Source organism: Malania oleifera, chromosome 1, assembly GCF_029873635.1.
Source record: "Malania oleifera isolate guangnan ecotype guangnan chromosome 1, ASM2987363v1, whole genome shotgun sequence".
Classification (NCBI taxonomy): domain Eukaryota; kingdom Viridiplantae; phylum Streptophyta; class Magnoliopsida; order Santalales; family Ximeniaceae; genus Malania; species Malania oleifera.
The window spans coordinates 18310185-18329032 of record NC_080417.1 but is presented as its reverse complement, the minus strand read 5'-3'; the positions used below and the strand labels follow the sequence as shown (position 1 = coordinate 18329032).

Sequence of the window (18848 nt, the reverse complement as noted above, 5' to 3'; positions counted from 1 at the left end):
GATAATGATAATGCATGTATTTATATTTTTGGAAAATATTGTGATGAATCAATCATTGGAATTAATGAAGAAAGCATGCCCTCTCCTAAAAAACTAGAAATTTCTTTACTTAGGATGCATAAGCTTTTGGCTAGGATGTCTAAGCAGAAAACAATCTTCAAAAATGAAAGTAAAGGGTTAGCAAAACTATTAGAAGATCTAAAAGATTATCATGCTATCCTTGAGAAGAAAAATATAGAGAAAGTTTTGAAATTTATCTTCTTAGAGAAAGAAATAGATGATTATTCTAGAGCTACACCCAAAGTTATAAATGAAAAGAATAATCATGATAAACCCTTGGAAGTTAAAAGACACAATCTTTTCAAAAAGGGTTCAAATCTATCCCATATTCATTTGAATGCCTCATTTAGTAAAAATAAAATAAATAAGCACAAGCTTTCACGAATATACAAAACATGCTTATCTGATGAAGGAAAGGGGCACATACAATATAATTGTACATTTAAAGGTGCCAGAGGCATAAATAAGGAAATGACGTGGGTAATCATGACGGAAAACCTTTCGATACCAAAGGAATAAAGGAGTCAAATTAAATTTACATAATTATTAGATTCTTCCTTAGTGTAAAGGATTAGCCATAGGGGGTAGTGGTGTTTATAGGCTTGGGAAGTGGTTGGTGCTTAAAATGAAAATTCCTAGTATATGCATTCACTATATAATATTGTTTTACTAAGAACCATTAGAGATTTATGCTAATTTGGAAATACATGTAATATATCCAATCTATACTTAATGTATATATATCATAATGATTGGTTAAAATGTGAAAACATTGGCTATAGCATACTCAAATAAAATCCACTTCCAAATGGACAAAAGCATCCATGCTTGGTTCCTAATGCTTAACTCACACTTAAATATGAAAATTTAAAGTTAAGCATACTCTTGTCCATTGCACTAAATTGAGTTTTTGGAAATTCATCTTGTGTGTTAGTTGTGGCTCTTATACTTCTATTTTAGTAAGCAAAGAAGGAATGAGGAAAAACATGAAAGGGGCAGCACAGTAGGACTCGTCGACAATAGCCTATGCTTGTCGACGGGGGAACATCAAAGGTTTGTCAATGAAGGTTCTGAAGCTCGTCGACGAACAATTACTGAGAGCAGGAAATTTTCAAATTTCTGGTATCGTCAACGAGAGCCCTGTATTCATCGATGAAGGGTCTTCTTGGTCTCGTCAACGAAGCCCTGTGTTTGTCGACGAGAGGCGCCTGGGTTGCGGCAGTTTTTTTGAATTTTGAATTTTTGAATGTTGAGTGGTTGGGAAAATGAGGGGAAACTTTCGAGGAACCTTTATATATGTCATCTGGCCATATTTTGAGAGTGAGAGTGATCATTATTGAAGTGTATTGTATACATTTTGATTTCTTTAGTGAAATTTGTGTGTCATTGCTTCCGTGGATGTAGACTTTGCCGAACTACGTAAATCTTTGTGTTGATCTTGTTCTGATTGTGTGTGTTATTTACATTCACTTGTTGTTGTTTATTTTGCTATGCATCTTCATTATATGATCCATTTCACAACAAATTGGTATAAGAGCAATTGTTGTTATGGCATCGGGATTGTCTTCTGCAACATTTGACATTGTCAAATTCGATGGAATCGGAAACTTCGGTTTATGCCAGAGGAGAGTGAAAGATATTCTTGTGCAACAAGGAATGGCTAAGGATCTGCTTGATATTCAACCAGAAGGAATGGATGAGGCAACCTGGTTAGATTTGAAAGCAAAGGCAGCATTGACAATACGCTTGTGGGCCGACGAAGTTCTCTATCGGGTGATGGAGGAGGATTCTCTAGCGGCTATCTGGCGAAAGTAAGAAAGTTGATACATGTCTAAATCCCTCAATAACAAAATTTTTCTTAAGCTGCATTTATATTAGCTTAAGATGGTGGAAGGATCTAGTCTAGATCAATACATCAATGCAATTAATCAAATCATAAGTGATCTTATGAGAGTTGATGTGACGTTTGATGAGGATAATAAGACTTTGACGCTGTTAAATTCTTTGCCCTCAACTTATACTTATGAAAATCTTGTGACCACTCTTATGTGGGGAAAAGAAATACTTGATTTGGAAAAGGTAACAAGTGCTTTGTTAAGTTTTCATCAGAGGTTGAAAATATGTGATGAAAGGGAAGGACTTGTGGTAAAGGGTTGTAATAAGCGAGGAAAAGGAAAGTTTAAAAATGGGTCTAATAAGAAATCTTGGAATCAATCCAAGAAGAAGAAGGAAATCCAGCGTTATAAATGTAGTAAAAAGGGGCATGTGAAACTGGAGCGTCTGGATTGGAAGAAGGGAAATGCTAATAAGCATGATGGGATTTCTAAATTTGTGAATGTTGTTCAAGAATAGGATTTAGCAAATGGTGATGTTCTATCAGTTTCAGTAGAGTCGGATAATCTAACGGACTCTTGGATACTTGACTCGACATGTTCTTATCATATGACTCCAAACAAGGAGTGGTTCAGCACTTACAAGTTAGTAAATTCTGGAACAATTCTTATGGGTAATGATGCTTCTTGCAAGATCATTGGCATATGAAATGTAAAGATAAAAATGTTTGATGGTGTTGTAAAAACATTGTGTAATGTAAGACATATCCCTGAGTTGAGAATGAGTTTAGTATCTCTTGACACTTTGGATTGTAATGGCTACAATTACAAGTCCAAAGGTGGAGTCTTAATGGTATGGAAAGGTAATCTGACTATGATGAAAGGGTAGAAACTAGATGAGAATATTTACACGCTGTTGGGAACTACCGTTGTAGGTGGAGTTGCAACCATGGATGCTGAATCAGATAAGACCGTTTTGTGGCATATATGCCTTGGACATATGGGAGAACAGGACATGAAAGAACTACACAAGAGAAAATTGTTGAAAGATTTAAAATCATGTTAGTTAGAATTCTGCAGATTTTTGTGTTCTTAGAAAACAAAATAGGGCAAAATTTAGTTTAGTTGCTCACAACGCAAAAGGAATTCTTGACTATGTACATTTAGATGTTTGGGGCCCAGTTAGAGTTGCATCAAAGGGTGGACATGTGTATTATGTGAGTTTCATTAATGATTACTCACGAAAGGTTTGCGTTTACTTCATGCATCACAAATCTAGTACGTTTGCCAAGTTTAAGATTTGGAAGGCTGAAGTGGAAAACTTGATAGGGAGGAGAATCAAATACTTATGGTCGGATGACGGGACTGAGTACGCTAATTCTTGGTTTATGGAGTTTTGTGTGGATTAGGGCATCAAAAGACATTTTATAGTTCACCGGACACCTCAACAAAATGGTGTGGCAGAACAAATGAACCAGACTTTTGCTGATAGAGTTCGGTGTCTCAGATTGAATGTAGGGCTATCGAAGAATTTTTGGGCCGAGGCAGTTAGTATGGCTAGTTTTCTGGTTAACTGATCACCAAAGGCATCATTAGCGGGTAAAGTGGCAGAAGAGGTTTGGATGGGAAATGTAGTAGACTACTCTGAATTGAAGGTATTCGGCTGTCCAGCCTATGTCCACATATCTAGTGAGGAGAGGTCTAAGCTTGACCCGAAGTCTCATCATTACATATTCTTGGGATATCTAGAGGGTGTGAAGGGGAAGGGGTATAAGTTGTGGGACCCAGTGGAAAACAAGATGGTGATTAGTATAGATGTAGTCTTTGATGAGAAGACTATGGTGAAGCGTACTCAAGAATTTGGTGAACAGAAATAGGAGTCAGAAAGCTGGGGTAGTAATGAACATGTTGTGTAGGTGGAGTTGGAAGCTTAGGAGAACGAAAATGATCATGGTACCATGGTTGTAGGGAGCTTTAGCTTGGGAAACCAGCAAGTGAACGATATTCCTATACGGAGATCCGGACGCATTATTAGGCTTCCATCAAGGTATGGTTTTGATGAGTTATTATCTTATGCTTTCCTTACTTGTTGCAATAATCCAACTTCTTTTCAAGAGGCAGTGTACAACCAGGAGAAAGATAGGTGGATGGGAGCAATGATTGAGGAAATGAAATCACTGCATAAGAACAAAACTTCGGAGTTGGTGGAGCTTCCAGATGGGAGGAGACTGATAGGTTGCAAATGGGTGTATAGGAAGAAGGAGGCAATTTCAGAAAAGGAATGAGAGAAATTCAAAGCATAGTTGGTGGCAAAAGGATAGTCACAAAAGAAGGGGATAGATTATGATAAAATATTTTCTTTAGTGGTCTGACATACTTCTATCAGAGTTGTGTTGGGGTTAGTAGCTTATTACAATCTTCATTTGGAACAAATGGATGTGAAGATAACGTTTCTTCACGATGACTTGGAGGAACAAATCTACATGGTACAACTGGAGGGATTCATTGAACCAGGAAAAGAAAATTTTGTTTGTAGGTTGAAGAAATCTCTTTATGGGCTAAAACAGTCTCCAAGGCAATGGTATAAACAGTTTGATTCATACATGATGAAGATTGGCTAAAACGATGTGAGTATGATTGCTACATTTATGTGAATAAATTTGAGGACAGTTCTCTTGTTTTCTTATTATTGTACGTCGATAACATGTTGATAGTTGCAAAGGATTTAACTTACGTGAATTAGTTAAAGGATCTATTGCATAAGGAATTTGACATGAAGGATCTTGGTTTAGCCAATAAAATACTTGGGATGGAGATTTACCGTGACAGGACTGCAGGGAGATTATGGTTATCTCAGGGCAGTTACGTTCAAAAGGTGTTGGAGAGGTTTAGCATGACTGACGCAAGACCGGTATGTAGACCTCTAGCGAATCATTTTAAGTTGTCTACTACAGATTGCCCAAGTTCGGATGAGGAAATCCGAGACATATCAAAGTTTCCCTATGCTAGTGATGTGGGGAGTTTAATGTATGTTGTGGTATGTACGAGGCCAGATTTAGCTCATGCAGTGAGCATGGTGAGCAAGTTCATCTCTAATCCAAGAAGGCAGCATTGGGAAGCCGTCAAATGGACACTTAGATACTTGCGAGGTACATCGGGATGTGGCATCATTTTCAGCAAGCAACAGGGTTGTTCTTTAGTTATGGGATTTTTTGATGCAGATTATGCTGGGTATATGGATGACAGAAGGTCTACAAAAGGATAAGTGTTTACCCTTATACGAGGATCGGTATGTTGGAGATCCATGGTATAGTCTCTGGTTGCATTGTCCACAACTGAGGCAGAATATATGGTAGTTGTCGAAGCTGTAAAAGAAGCATCGTGGCTTACTGGTTTAGTTAGAGAGCTAGGGTTACAGCAAGATGGTGTGGTGATGCATTGTGATAGTCAGAGTACCATTTACTTGGCAAAGAATCAGGTATACCATGCTAGGACCAAGCACATTGATTTGAGGTTCACAGGGTTCGGGAATTGATTGCTTCAGGTGAACTTGTGCTGGAGAAAGTTCACACATCTGATAATGTAGTGGATATTCTAACGAAATCAGTTACTTCAGAGAAGTTCAAGCATTTCTTGGACTTACTCCATGTCTCTAAGTGATAGAAGGGAGACATACCTAACCAAGCGTTTTTTAAATTCAAAGAGAAACAGTTCATGTTTTTGAGATTCTCCTAAGGGGCGTATAATTGCCAAGGTGGAGATTGTTAGTTGTGGCTCTTATACTTCTATTTTGGTAAGCAAATAAGGAATGAGGAAAAACATGAAAGGGGCAACACCACAGGACTTGTTGACGAGAACCTATGCTCGTCAACGAGGGAACAACAGAGGTTCGTCGTTGAAGGTTTTGAAGCTCGTCAACGAACAATTACCGAGAGCAGGAAATTTTTAGATTTCTGGTATCATCGATGAGAGCCTTGTATTTGTCGACGAAGGGTCTTCTTGGTCTCATCGACGAGGCTCTGTGTTCGTCAACGAGATGCGCCAGGGCTGCGACAGTTTTCTGAAATTTTGAATTTTTGAACGTTTGGTGGTTGGGCCAACGGGGGGAAAGCTCCGAGAAAACTCTATATATGTCATCTGGGCATATTTTGAGAGTTAGAGTGATCATTATTGAAGTGTATTGTGTACAATTTGATTTCCTTAGTGAAATTTGTGTGTCATTGCTTTCATGGATGTAGGCTTTGCCGAACCACATAAATCTTTGTGTTGATCTTGTTCTGGTTGTGTGTATTATTTATTTCTAGTTGTTTATTTCACTGTGCATCTTCTTTATACGATCCATATCACAACATTATGTATCATTTATCCCTAAACTCATCTTTTAACATAAAAGCTTTGATCAAGATCTTAGTCATCACTTTAGGGTTAAAGCATTATTGATCATAAATGACAAATGAATTGAGTGCTTATGAGAGGACATCCTTTCTCAACCAAATTAGGGGCATCCACTAAGGGAATCAAGTCTTCATCTAGATATCATAAAATTTTCCCTTTGAGTTTAAATTGTAAACCCTCTAATTTTGGTTTATCTCATCCATAGGAAATCTTTACCAAACCATGATCATATCAGGTAAAGTTCCATTCTTCCCTTGGTATGTATCCTTGCTCAAAAGAGTGATCATACTTAAAGGATACTTTCGAATCACCAAAGAGTTGCAATCAAAATTCATATACTCTTTACTACTCTTTGCCAAAATAGTTAGGACAATATCTTTAGATTGCTTATCTAGAAAAATGTCATACCAATCCTAAATACTCTTCAGAACCAAATAAAAAAAAAAAAAAAATCTTTAAGAGTATTTTAATTATCTTCACAAGCTCTCAAACTTTAAGTCAAATAATTTAGAGCTTCATCTTCATGAATGAAGTTGAATGGCTAATATGATTGCACTAGGTCTCAATCCAGATGAATGCATAAAATTCAAGTAAATCTATGCTCATGCATTTAAAATTCAAAGCCATTCGAACTTGTGCTTCTCACTCATTAGGATTTATAAAGAAAAGAGGTAAAGTAGGCTTAGTTCATTTTAAAAAATACTCATTGCGACTTTTTGGTCCTCTAAGCCTAAGCATGATAAGCCAAGATTAAATCATGAATAATCTAAAACACTTGGTTAAGTAATTAGAAAATGAAAAATGCATTAAATGAGTCGAGTGCATAACTCAGGGGGAACATTTATTTTTCATGGTTATAAATTTAAATGCTCTCTTGATATCATATCTATTATGCTCATATGCTTTTATGAACAACATTGCAAATTGCTATCCATAATGCATTAAATGATTAAATGTCTTTTATGGATGATTTATATATCATATGAATTGTTGATTGTGTTACCTGATTGCATGCGTAGTCTAGGATGCCTCCTGCATGGCGGATGCAATGATGTGAATTGCATGCTGGTAGAAATATTAGGTTGTTGCATGATTCATATGTATATTTTGTTGAAAACAATCATATATTAGGTATAAGTTTTATGGGAAAATGTCCAATTTACAAACGACATGTTGTCGAAATTTCAAAAATTTTCTAAAATAAAACCATGTACAATGATGATTATGATGAAATTAGTGTCAAAATATTTCTGAAAGGATGAGCGAAAATCAATTGAATAATTAAATTTCATCATCACATAATCATCAAATGATTAGAGGAGCTGGGCTCCATCCCTAGAGAAATAGCATAAAAGACTAATTTGCATTATGCTTAGCTTTTTGAATGTAGAGGCTCTTTTAAAACCCTGAATATTATATACGGATCTTAATGATAAGTCCCTAAAATATATGATTTTAGACCCTCATCTATCTTTTTTTATCCTCATTTTATTATGTATTTAACCAGAGTTATTATTGTTCAGAGTTATGCAAGGTTTGTTTGTCTTTTTAGGAAAAATAGGTTAAAACCCTAGAGTTAGGTATTACAAGAAGCCAAGTAGGGTTTGGAGGATTCAAAGCTTGAATTTAGACATTCAGCCAAGCTCCAAAAGCTTTAGATCATAAATGGACAAGAAGATGACGCTCGACCATATGGCATGACCAGCAAACCATAGGGGCGACCTATTCTTCCACTGCAAACTCCAAGGTTTAGATTGAGATCAGAATGTTGCCAAGTTCAACCAAGTGCACGACCAAGTGACCCTCTAGGGTGACCACATCGAGGTACTGGGAAAAAATTGAAATTCAGAAGTACTGAGAGTCTTGACGAAGTGTTCAACCAAGAGACCTTTCGAGGCAACTATGTAGAGATACTGAGATTTCTTAAAGATCGAGATACTGCAAGTCTCTACCATTAACTTGACCATTAAGACCTTGTGTTAGTTTTGGTGCAACCCCAAAAGGGGGGAGGGGTGAATTGGGTATTTAAAATTTATCGCTTAGGTCCACTAGTTTTAACAATAGTATAACACAACCTAGGGCCAATCTATGCAATTTAGAAATTAGACATTCACGTGCAGAAAAGTAAGGTGTGGAAAAGTAAACAATACACGCGATATGTTATTAGGGTTTGGCCAAATTGCCTATGTCCCCGCCTTGGCTACACCAGCACAAGGATTCCATTACTGCTCACTTAACGGGTAGAGTGGCACTGATTACAACCAGGTCAATTCAAGGGGCTGACCTCAACCAACACGCCTTACCAGGATGGTGCACCTAGCTTTTCTAACCGGGTCTAAGCTAGTCCAGGACTATTCAACAGGGCTATCTCCCTCTTCAGGTCTGCGCTTGGAATACAACCAATGTGTATAAAATTTGTACACAGAAATATGCTTCTTACAAAAGTAGATATGTGTACCAGTACAACTCAAGCAACAATGCTAGCACGTATAATATGTAAATATGCTCAGTGCTCTAATGTGTGCTACACACTCAGTCAAGTATATATTATTAGTCCAGATTTAGAGTGTATATCAAAGCAAGATTTGAAACACAATGTGTGAATAACACAAGATCAAATCAGGGTTTCAAATATGCTAAGAAAGTTGATTCAAACAAACTCTACAAGACATTTCAATATACAAAGCACAATGGAGTGTTTGGAAAATCAATCAAGTAATAATGCAAATAAGAGTTCTAACTAGTAAGATTAAGCACAATAGCCTTAGAGATACTCACAATACTTAAAAAGATCAAAGAGAGTGGAGAATGTGAGTGTTTGGAAATAGTATTGGCTAATATAGGGTTTTGGATGTTGAGAGAATTTTGCCCTAATCAAGTTTGCTAATCCTTACTAATTATGACAAATGAACATGTATTTATAGGCAAGGAGAAATTTTTAACCGTTGGGGACTCATGGGGATAGTTAAATTTGTTTTAAAAGCCATTAATAAAATTAACCCAATTTACCCCATTTAAAAATTAGTAAAAAATATTTTAACTCGAGAGGTTCGGGTGCCCAAAAAGACTCACTCAAAAAATCGGTTTTTAATGGTTCGGGTGCCTGAAGTATGGGACGATCGGCTAAACAAAAGTTAGTAGCATTTGTTCGTAGGTTCGGGTGCCTGGTTCCAAGTTTGGTTAACCGAATCAGCCAATTCGGTCACCTGAACCCATTTTGAACGTGATTGTTTGGGTGCCTGAGTAGTTGAAAAGGAACTTGACACAAGTTTGGGTGCCCGAGGGAGATACGCTAAAAAAGGTTTGGGTGCTCGAAACATGAAGTCAACATGTTGACTTGTTCAGTCGCTCGAGCTGTTTTACATGGCTTGAGTTTGGTCGCCTAAGCCGTTTTACACAGCTTGAGTTCGGTCACCCGAACCCTCTCAATATTTTCAATTAAGTTCATTTTAGCCAAAATTTAATTCCCCTGATATGAAGAGTAATATTGGGGACTTTGTGTACTAAAAGTAGGTACCTAAGGTCCAACTATGGTCTATATGAGCATACTTACCTACCATGCATGATGCAAAATATTACAAGCTGTAGAGTGCATAGTCCATAACAATATTACATCCAGAATGAAGAAATGAAATAAGAAATATAAATACAACACAAAATTCTTCATTCTTTGGCATGAACACTGCATGCCATCATGGTATGTCTTTTAGTCCGAATGCACGTGCACGGTGAACCTGCATGCAAGCCTTAGTACAACCATCAATATCAAGAGTATTTTTCATGATCAAAACTGGGCATGACCTATCAGGTCAATAATCTTCCCCTTTTTGATGATGACAAATACTTCATGCAAAAGTAGGTACAACCAAGAAAGACTCCCCTTGACTTTGTGCATAAAGATAATTTAAGCTCAAACAATGAATTGATTAAATTTTACCCACACTTTGGCTTCTTCTCTCCCTTTTGGCTATAGCAAAAAGGGCTAAAGGATAAAACATGAAGGCACAAGACATCATTTAGATAGAAAGGATATATTGAGAGGATAAGAAAAATTGGCAGCATACCGTTTGAAAATGAAGCATTCCAAAAATAACCTTATACCTAAGTGACCTTTTTGGAGTTTTAATCAACGAAATATAGTGCATTTCAACCAATCAACTCAAATAGTATGTGCATCAAAGGAGTAATAATAGCATGCAACACATTAACAATCTTAGTGTTCTATACTCCCTCAATGGATGATTATGCAAGGATGAAGATTAATTTTTCATTTGGCTTTCACTCATCCTTTCAAAAATATTATAAACTTGAATCTATCATAATCATTTTTGGTTGCCAAAACAAATATGTATTCCCACAAGGTGTAAGATAGTGAAAATATGTGAGCTTGATACCAATCGTTATAACTACGTGGTAGAGAAGATACCAATTGTTAAAATACCACTAGTTATGATACCAAAAAAAAAAAAAATGTTATTTTGACATGAACATGATATCAAGCAAAGATTTACCAAAATGTGCACATTGATACCACTTTGTTAATGTATTTCCAAAGGATATAACAATGAGTGCAAAATACATTTTTATTTTCTCAAAACCGAATGATTTTAAAGTTAAGTGACTCCCCTTAAGAATATACATTATTTTTATAATTCAACTTGAGCATAATTCAAATATTATTTTAAAAGCACAACTCAAGTTTTAAAAAGCTTAGCACTTAGAAAAGATATAAAGTTATGTGTAATAATTTTGAAGAATTTTGGTAGCATTTTGTTTGAAAATGTGATCTATCCATAAGAACCTACCAATTTCAAAGCATTTTAAATATGTATACACAACCAACTCCAGAGAATTCAAAATTTTAAAGTAAATGAGCTAAGCTTAAGTATTTAAAATCCAAGATCAAATTTCTTATCCACACAAAGTTTTCAATTTTAAAGGTCATTTCAACCTTTTGGGCAAATTTCTAAAGAAAGTTTGGCAGCATGCTGGCTATAAAAAGGAAATTTTCCAAAATTAACCTGCACAAAAGTGATCTTCAAACAAGCAATATATCAAGAGTTTAAGGCATGCGAGAACCTAAATCTACCAGCAGACAATTCTCAATCATTGCATCCGCCATGTAGGAGGCTTTCAACGCAAGCATGCTTTCAATAGTATAGTCATATAAGTATAAAAGTCATGCAAGCCTATATACCATTAGATATGTATAACTATAAGCAAAAACAAAATCACCACAAGATAGTATCTGCGTGTGTGTGGGGTGAGTGTGTTTGGAAAAAAAAAAAAAAAAGAAAGTAAAAGCTGTTTTAAGGTTATTACAAACCAGATGTAAGTGTATGTAAATAAAGCATAAAAATAGATAAGATAAAAGCTGGAATATGGAGCAACTGATCCTCATGGTGCACCTCTAAGTCTCCCCATAATCGTGTTCATCATCCTCCTCACCACTCATCTCCATCCGATCCCCCCCCAATATCCTCATCATTCATCTCTCTCATTTGCTCACCAAGGATATGAAAGTTAGCTCGCACATCGGACTGAAACTTGGAGAACTTGCTATAGAGAGAGTTAAGTCTAGCCTGAGAGGAGGATGTATGCTTTGTCATGGAGGTCCTGAACTCCTGAAATGATGCAGTGAGATCGGTGATGGCTTCCATGATCTTAGCATTAGAAGGCACATGGGGAAGCTCCTGTGGGATCTCTTGAGCTCCTGGGCCTTTCTCAGGAACAGTGGGCAACCACATGTTGCCAGCAAGCTCGTATCCCATTAATTTCAGGGTGGTGGAGTTAAAGATGTCAGAGGGACTAACTTTCTTGATAGTAGCAAATGTAGTCTTGGTAACCCTTTCCCAAACAAATAGTCTAGACAGGATACCACCATAGGGAAGTATGATCCTCTTTCCAACGGTCTTAAGAAACATCCATCGTAAGATCAACCTTAGGAGATCTAACTTCTTTCTCATGAATAGGCACCATATCACAAAGCAGTCTAAATAAGATATGTGATCCTTAGATCCTGACTTTGGTAGTATATTGTATGAAATCAGGTGGTGTACCACCTTTGCCTCCAAAGTCAGAGATCTATAGCTAGGTGTGTGCTAGGTCAGCTACAGGATGCATCATAACAAGATTAATGAAGGTGCTCACCTTAAAGTCCTGCTTACTAATCTAGGTGGAGGATGAATCAGGACAAACAAAGTCACCACACTAGATGTGAAACGTCTTCGCCAAGTATGCATCATCAAAGCGGATGTCAGTCTTGAGTACACTAGAGTAATAGCCCTGGCCATCTTGTGCAAGATTGGTGTAGACCAGACGAGCAGAGGATACATCCCCATGGGCTCGAAGGCGATGAACTCGTACCAACCTTGGTACCGAAACATGTCCAAGACGTTATTGAAATGAGCTTGCATAAATTCTATGTCTAGGATTTTTAGAGGATGGGATCTCTAAGATGAAAAACTCTATTATATTTAATCCGTCTCTTGGGTGTAGGGAACCGCTGCTCAAGTAGAATGCTTGCCCCAGCACGTCTATGGCCCCTAGCCACAATGAGAGGAAGTTTTCCTAAAGGGTACTAGGCTGAAAAATGGGAAAATGCAAGGGAGCTCTCAAGAGTGGATGAAAAATGAATTGTTTTTGTGCGGGTTTTTTTATATAGCAGCGCGGTTCGGGCGCCCGAGAAGAAGTTCGGTCACCCGAAATGCAACAATTGCAGAGCCTCACTAAGTCTACTCGGTTGACCGATCAATGGCTCGGTTGGCTAAATTTTAGGCGCCATTTTGTAAAATCAAGGGTCGGCAACCCAAACTTAAAATGAATTGCATCAATCAATTGCCTGATATCCATATTTGATTACCCAAAAGTAAATTCAGTTAATCGAACTAGATCCAACAACCCGAATGAATTTGAATGGAGAGGTTCAGCTGCCTAAAGAGTGGTCAATGCCATGGTCAGACTTCCATGTTTGGTCGCCCGAAGTGCAAAAGCACTGTATGGTTCGGTAGCTCGAACTTTTTCAACTTCTTCTGTTTTGACCAATATTCCCAAGCAAAGACCCCTATGATTTATAAATAAGACTTAGGGCTTTATAAAGACTCCTAACCAGTTCTATGGATATAAAGGAACATCTACAGGTCAAGAAGAAATGGGATCAGATTTGACTCTCCAAATTTGTCTCATTTTAAGTCCCTTTCTCTTAAGCGCATAATCAAACTTGGTATGACCCTTCTTCTTTTATAGAGCACAATAGGTGTTGGTGTATGGACCGAAAGAGGTACTAGCATAATCTTTAGACTCTTTTACAAAGTACCCCATGTATAGACTTCTCTTCTTCCTATTTCTTACTCCATTGTAGTCTATACCTTCCCTATCTAAGGTCATTTTCTATGATCCTAACAACTTATTAAAGTTGTCCTTACCTCTAGTGAATGTGTAAATGATCCTAGACTGGTCCTTTATTTTCTTTTCAAGCTTTTTCATTTTCAAATTTTTAAGACCCTTGCAAACATCTTGAAGTTTAATGAATTCTCTGGTTATATTGTTTGCCTTTTGTTCAAGTTTTGAAATCAAGTGGTCCCTTTTATTATTATTAGAAACTTTAGATTTCAAAACAATCAATTCCTTTTCTAATGATTCATTCTTGCTTTTGAGTCTTTTAATTTTCAAATTATTTTCTCTTTCAGCAAGAACTTTAGATTCGCATCCTTTAATGCATGCATCATACTTGTTTTCCAACATAGAATATTTCTTATTAGATTTAACAAGTAACTTATGAGTCCTAACATATTCATGTTGCAATTTATCATAAGTTGGCATGCTTTCATCATCAGTGCTATCATACGATTCACAATCAGACATATCTTTCAATTTAGAATATGAATCATTTTCAAATTTGTCTACTAAAGCATAAGGAATAGAGATTACCTCATTATCATTTAAAGCAACAAAGCACTGGTTACCTCCCTAAAGATCAGTGGAGCTTGAGTCGCATGGAGTGATGACTTCCTTTTGCATGGACGCTCCATATCTCCTCTCAAGTTCATCCCAGATATGCTTGGCATTACTACACGCCATAACCTCACATAAAACATTAGAATCTAAAGCATGTAGTAAGGTATTCATGGCATCAAATTTACCTGCAGTAAGTTCCTATCATGATCATTCAGTTCACACTCAGATTTAGGAACATCAGTACACCCAGTAGATTTCATAGGCGCACAATCACCCTGATCAATGACCTTCCAAAATTTCCAATTTAAGGCTTTCACATACACAGTCATTCTGAATTTTCATATAGCATAGTTGCCACCACAAAATACTAGTGGGTGTGTGACCAATCTTCCCTCACATGAAGGGGATGCACTAAGATGAGCCATCATGATATTTTACTAAATGACGTTTAAGTCTAAGTTATGAGGCTCTAATACCAATTGTTAGTTTTGGTACAACCCCAAGAGGGGGTGATTGGGTATTTAAAATTTATCGCCTAAGTTTACTAGTTTTAACAACAGTATAATACAGCCTAGGGTCAATCTATGCAATTTAGAAATTAAACATACACATGCAGAAAAGTAAGGTATGGAAAAGTAAACAATACACGTGATATGTTATTGAGGTTCGGCCAAATTGCCTACGTCCCCGCCTTGGCTACACCAGTACAATGATTCCACTATTGCTCACTTAACGGGTGGAGCGGCATCGATTACAATCAGGTCAATTCAAGGGGCTGACCTCAACCAACACGCCTTACCAGGATAGTGCACATAGCAGTATTGGCTAATATAGGGTTTTGGATGTTAAGAGAATTTTGCCCTAATCAAGTTTGCTAATACTTACTAATTATGACAAACGAACGGGTATTTATAGGAAAGGAGAAATTTTTGACAGTTGGGGACTCAATGGGGATAATTAATTTTTTTTTAAAAGCCATTTAGAAAATTAACCTAGTTTACCCCATTTAAAAATCAGTAAAAAATATTTTAACCCGAGAGGTTCGGGTGCCCGGCCTGAGGTTCGGGTGCCTAAACAGACTCACTCAGAAAATTAGTTTTTAATGGGTTAGGTGCCCGAAGTAAGGGATGGTCAGTTGAACAAAAGTCAATAGCATTTGTAGGTTCGGGTGCCCGGCTCCAAGTTTGGTTAACCGATTCAGCGAATTTGGTCACCCAAGCCCATTTTGAGCATGATCCTTCGGGCGCCCGAGTAGTTGAAAAGGAACCTGAAATAGGTTCAGGTGCTCGAGGGAGATATGCTAAAAAAGGTTCGAGTGCCCAAAACATGAAGTCAACATGTTGACTTATTCGATCGCTAGAGCTGTTTTACACAGCTTGGGTTTGGTCCCCTGAATCCTCTCAACATTTTCAATTAAGTTTATTTTAGCCAAAATTTAATTCTTCTGATATGAAGAGTGATATTGGGGACTTCGTGTACTAAAAGTAGGTACCCAATGTCCAACTATGGTCTGTATGAGCATACCTACCTACTATGCATGATGCGAATTATTACAAGTCGTAGAGTGCACAGTCCATAACAATATTACATCCATAATGAAGAAATGAAATAATAAATACAAATACAACACAAAATTCTTCATTCTTTGGCACGAACACCGCACACCATCATGGTATGTCTTTCAATCCGAATACACGTGCACAGTGAACCTGCATACAAGTCTTAGTACAATCATTAGTATAAAAAGTATTTGTCATGATCAAAATTGGGTGTGACCTATTAGGTTAACACCCTGAAGCGCGACGAAGTCTAAACATTGAAGATTTGAATCCTTGACTTCTAGGGAGTCTCGACTAGGGTGCGCACAAGAATGACAGAGGAGCGACTTGGTCGACGACGATGATCTTCTGCGTGAGATTTGCTGCAAACCTTGCTAATTTGTAAAAAAAAACCTTATAACCCTAGAGCCGATAAGTATTCACTACGAACACAAGCTTTGGGTTCCTCTTTGGCCTCTCTAAGGTGAGTGACTAACCTAGGAAGTCATTGAGAGCCCAGTTAGAATAGGATTAGAGTAGTTTCGGTTCATGTATGGAGTGTTCGAAAGGCTGTGATAACCGACGGCGTTCATGCAATAGCCGTGTATATTAGGATATCCTCTTGTACTTCTGGTGTTAGTAACAGACGTTTGGAATGATAAAGAGATGATTTTTTTACTCAAGCTTTCATTTACTGCTTTCTATTTACTTGTTGTGTGTTTGATGAAAGGTTGCAGATAAGGCTAAGCACTACTACGTATTATTCAGAGGGAAATAGTCAGCTACGGAGCTGTAGAGGTGTTCGTTATCATTGTGACAGGGTATACTTCGGTTCTTGACCATACTCTGGATGGTTGGTGCACTTTTGCTACCCTATGCCCTCAATTGCCCCTTTCTTGCTTTGGCCCACTCAGGTTAGTACTTCTATGGAAGTATGGATGAGCGTAGTTAGAAGCATGGCGTCCAGTGTTTGATTTGGACCATAATATCGCTTTGTAGGAGTAGGGTAACTTAGAAATTTACCTACTTTATTGTAGTATAGATTGACTTGCTTTCCTTTACATGCTTTTCAGTAGTTGTTAGACAATCACCATTGCAAAATACCATCTTTCACTTCTTTTTCATAACAAGGTTATAGTAAACTAATTCGGAAGCAATTTAATAACTGCGCTTCAAGTCCCTGAGGATCGACACCCGACTTATGCACTTTTTACTGAACTTGGGGTAGTTAGGTTTTATAAATATTATTTTTAGTAGTTAAGGACCAAAGCCTTGGCGAGCCTACCAAATTTTGGCGTCGTTGCCGAGGACTTGGCTATGGTTATAAGCTAACTTCCACTTTAGAGTATTATTGCATTGTTCTTTTGATTTGCTGTCCTTTTTTTTTTCACTTTCTTTATTAATTTCTATTTTCTTTATTTTATTTTCTAATTTTGAAGTCTGAATCTGTGTGCTTGCAAGTGTGTATGTTTGGTCTATATTCTTTGGAACCCAAGGTAATTCCCATAGATCTTGAGATTGAAAAAATCCTGTAGGTCCCTTAGGAAACCTATTTCTAATCCGAAGAAGGCTGAGTCATCTGAACAGAAAGCTATGGCCGAAGATAACCTCTTGGTTCTCATTGAACAAATCTCGAAACCCCATGCTCCCCATCTACCTATTATGGGAAAGCAACACGTTCGGCCCCTTAGGGACTACTTTGTACCTAATGCATACACCTCGCCGTCTTGCATCCAGTTCTCAGATGTTCAAGTGACACAATTTGAGATTAAGACTTTGTTCATCTCGATGTTGCCCAACTTTCATAGGAACTCTACTAAAAATCCTTATTAGCATCTAGATGAGTTCTTGGAAATTTGTTCCACCATCCGCATCCCTAATTTTAGTGATGATGCTCTCTGTCTTAGGTTTCTCCCATTCTCTCTGAAGGATAAGGCCAAATATTGGTTGACATCCTTAGAACCGAACTCGGTGACCAACTGGGCCACCATGCAACATGAATTTCTTAAAAAGTACCTCCCAATTGGGAAGACTAATAGCTCCAGAGAGCTATCACAAGTTTCTCATAGATGGATGGGGAATTCTTTTTCGAGACGTGGGAGCGCTTTAGGGACCTGCTTTGTAAATGCCCACATCACCAGGTCCCCTAGTGGCAATTAGTGCAAACTTTTTACGAAGGGTTGGCTGAGAGAGATAGGTCCATGGTGGATGCGTCGTACTTTCCTGACTAAGCATGAGAGCAAGGCCTGAATTCTCTTTGAAAACTTGGTTGAAAACTCTAAGCAGCACATGGCTACCACCTGCAGACTAGCTAATCCATCAAGTTTTAAACCTAGCGGAGTTACGAGTTGGCCCCTAGCTAGGACCTACCCCTACCTTCCATGCCATATCCAAAAAATTAGACCAGTGTTTGTCCCTAGGACCACAAACAATAGCGTATGCAAAAGTATGTGCAATCTTCTCCAACCCTTCCCATACATGTTACAATTGCCCTCATGTGCATTCCTAACCTGAACTTGTGCACGAGGAAGTAAAAGCAACCCACAATTGGTATGATAAGCCCTCTAATGACTCGTATTCAAACACATACAACTCTGGGTAGAAACAACATCCTAACTTCTCGTGGAGGCCACAAGTTCCAGGTTTTCAATCCCAAAGACCTCCACGAGCCCTTAGTACCTAGCCTCCATTCTCATACCAAAACTTCCCAATACATCTTGATTTAGCTCCCAGCTCTCCAACCGTATAGCAACCATCCTTGCCTCCGCCTAGATATAATCAAACTTTTCAAGAAACGGTGCTAAGAGCACTCAAGGGCATTGAAACTGACAACCAGTAGGACAAGCAAATATTATATTCTCACTCCAAATCTATTGCCAAGCTAGAAGCCTTTTTAGGCCAATTAGCTCTTTTTGTGGGCTATGGAAATGAGAGTAAGAAGTATAACCAACCTCTAGTGCATCTTAGAAAACTAGACACTAGACTATTACCATGCCATAAGTAGGCATAGGCAGTAGTTACCTTGCAAAATGGTGGAGCGGTAAAAGAAAGGCCAGGAAACTGCAAG

At 37.7% G+C, this 18848-nt stretch overlaps 1 non-coding gene across 1 annotated transcript; it reads right to left on the bottom strand.

Annotated features, from left to right (window-relative positions):
- Nucleotides 1-17818: 17818 nt before the first annotated feature.
- LOC131147340 (small nucleolar RNA R71) lies at nucleotides 17819-17924 on the bottom strand. Its single transcript, XR_009134729.1, has one exon. It is a non-coding gene; the product is annotated as a small nucleolar RNA R71 (small nucleolar RNA).
- Nucleotides 17925-18848: the final 924 nt, after the last annotated feature.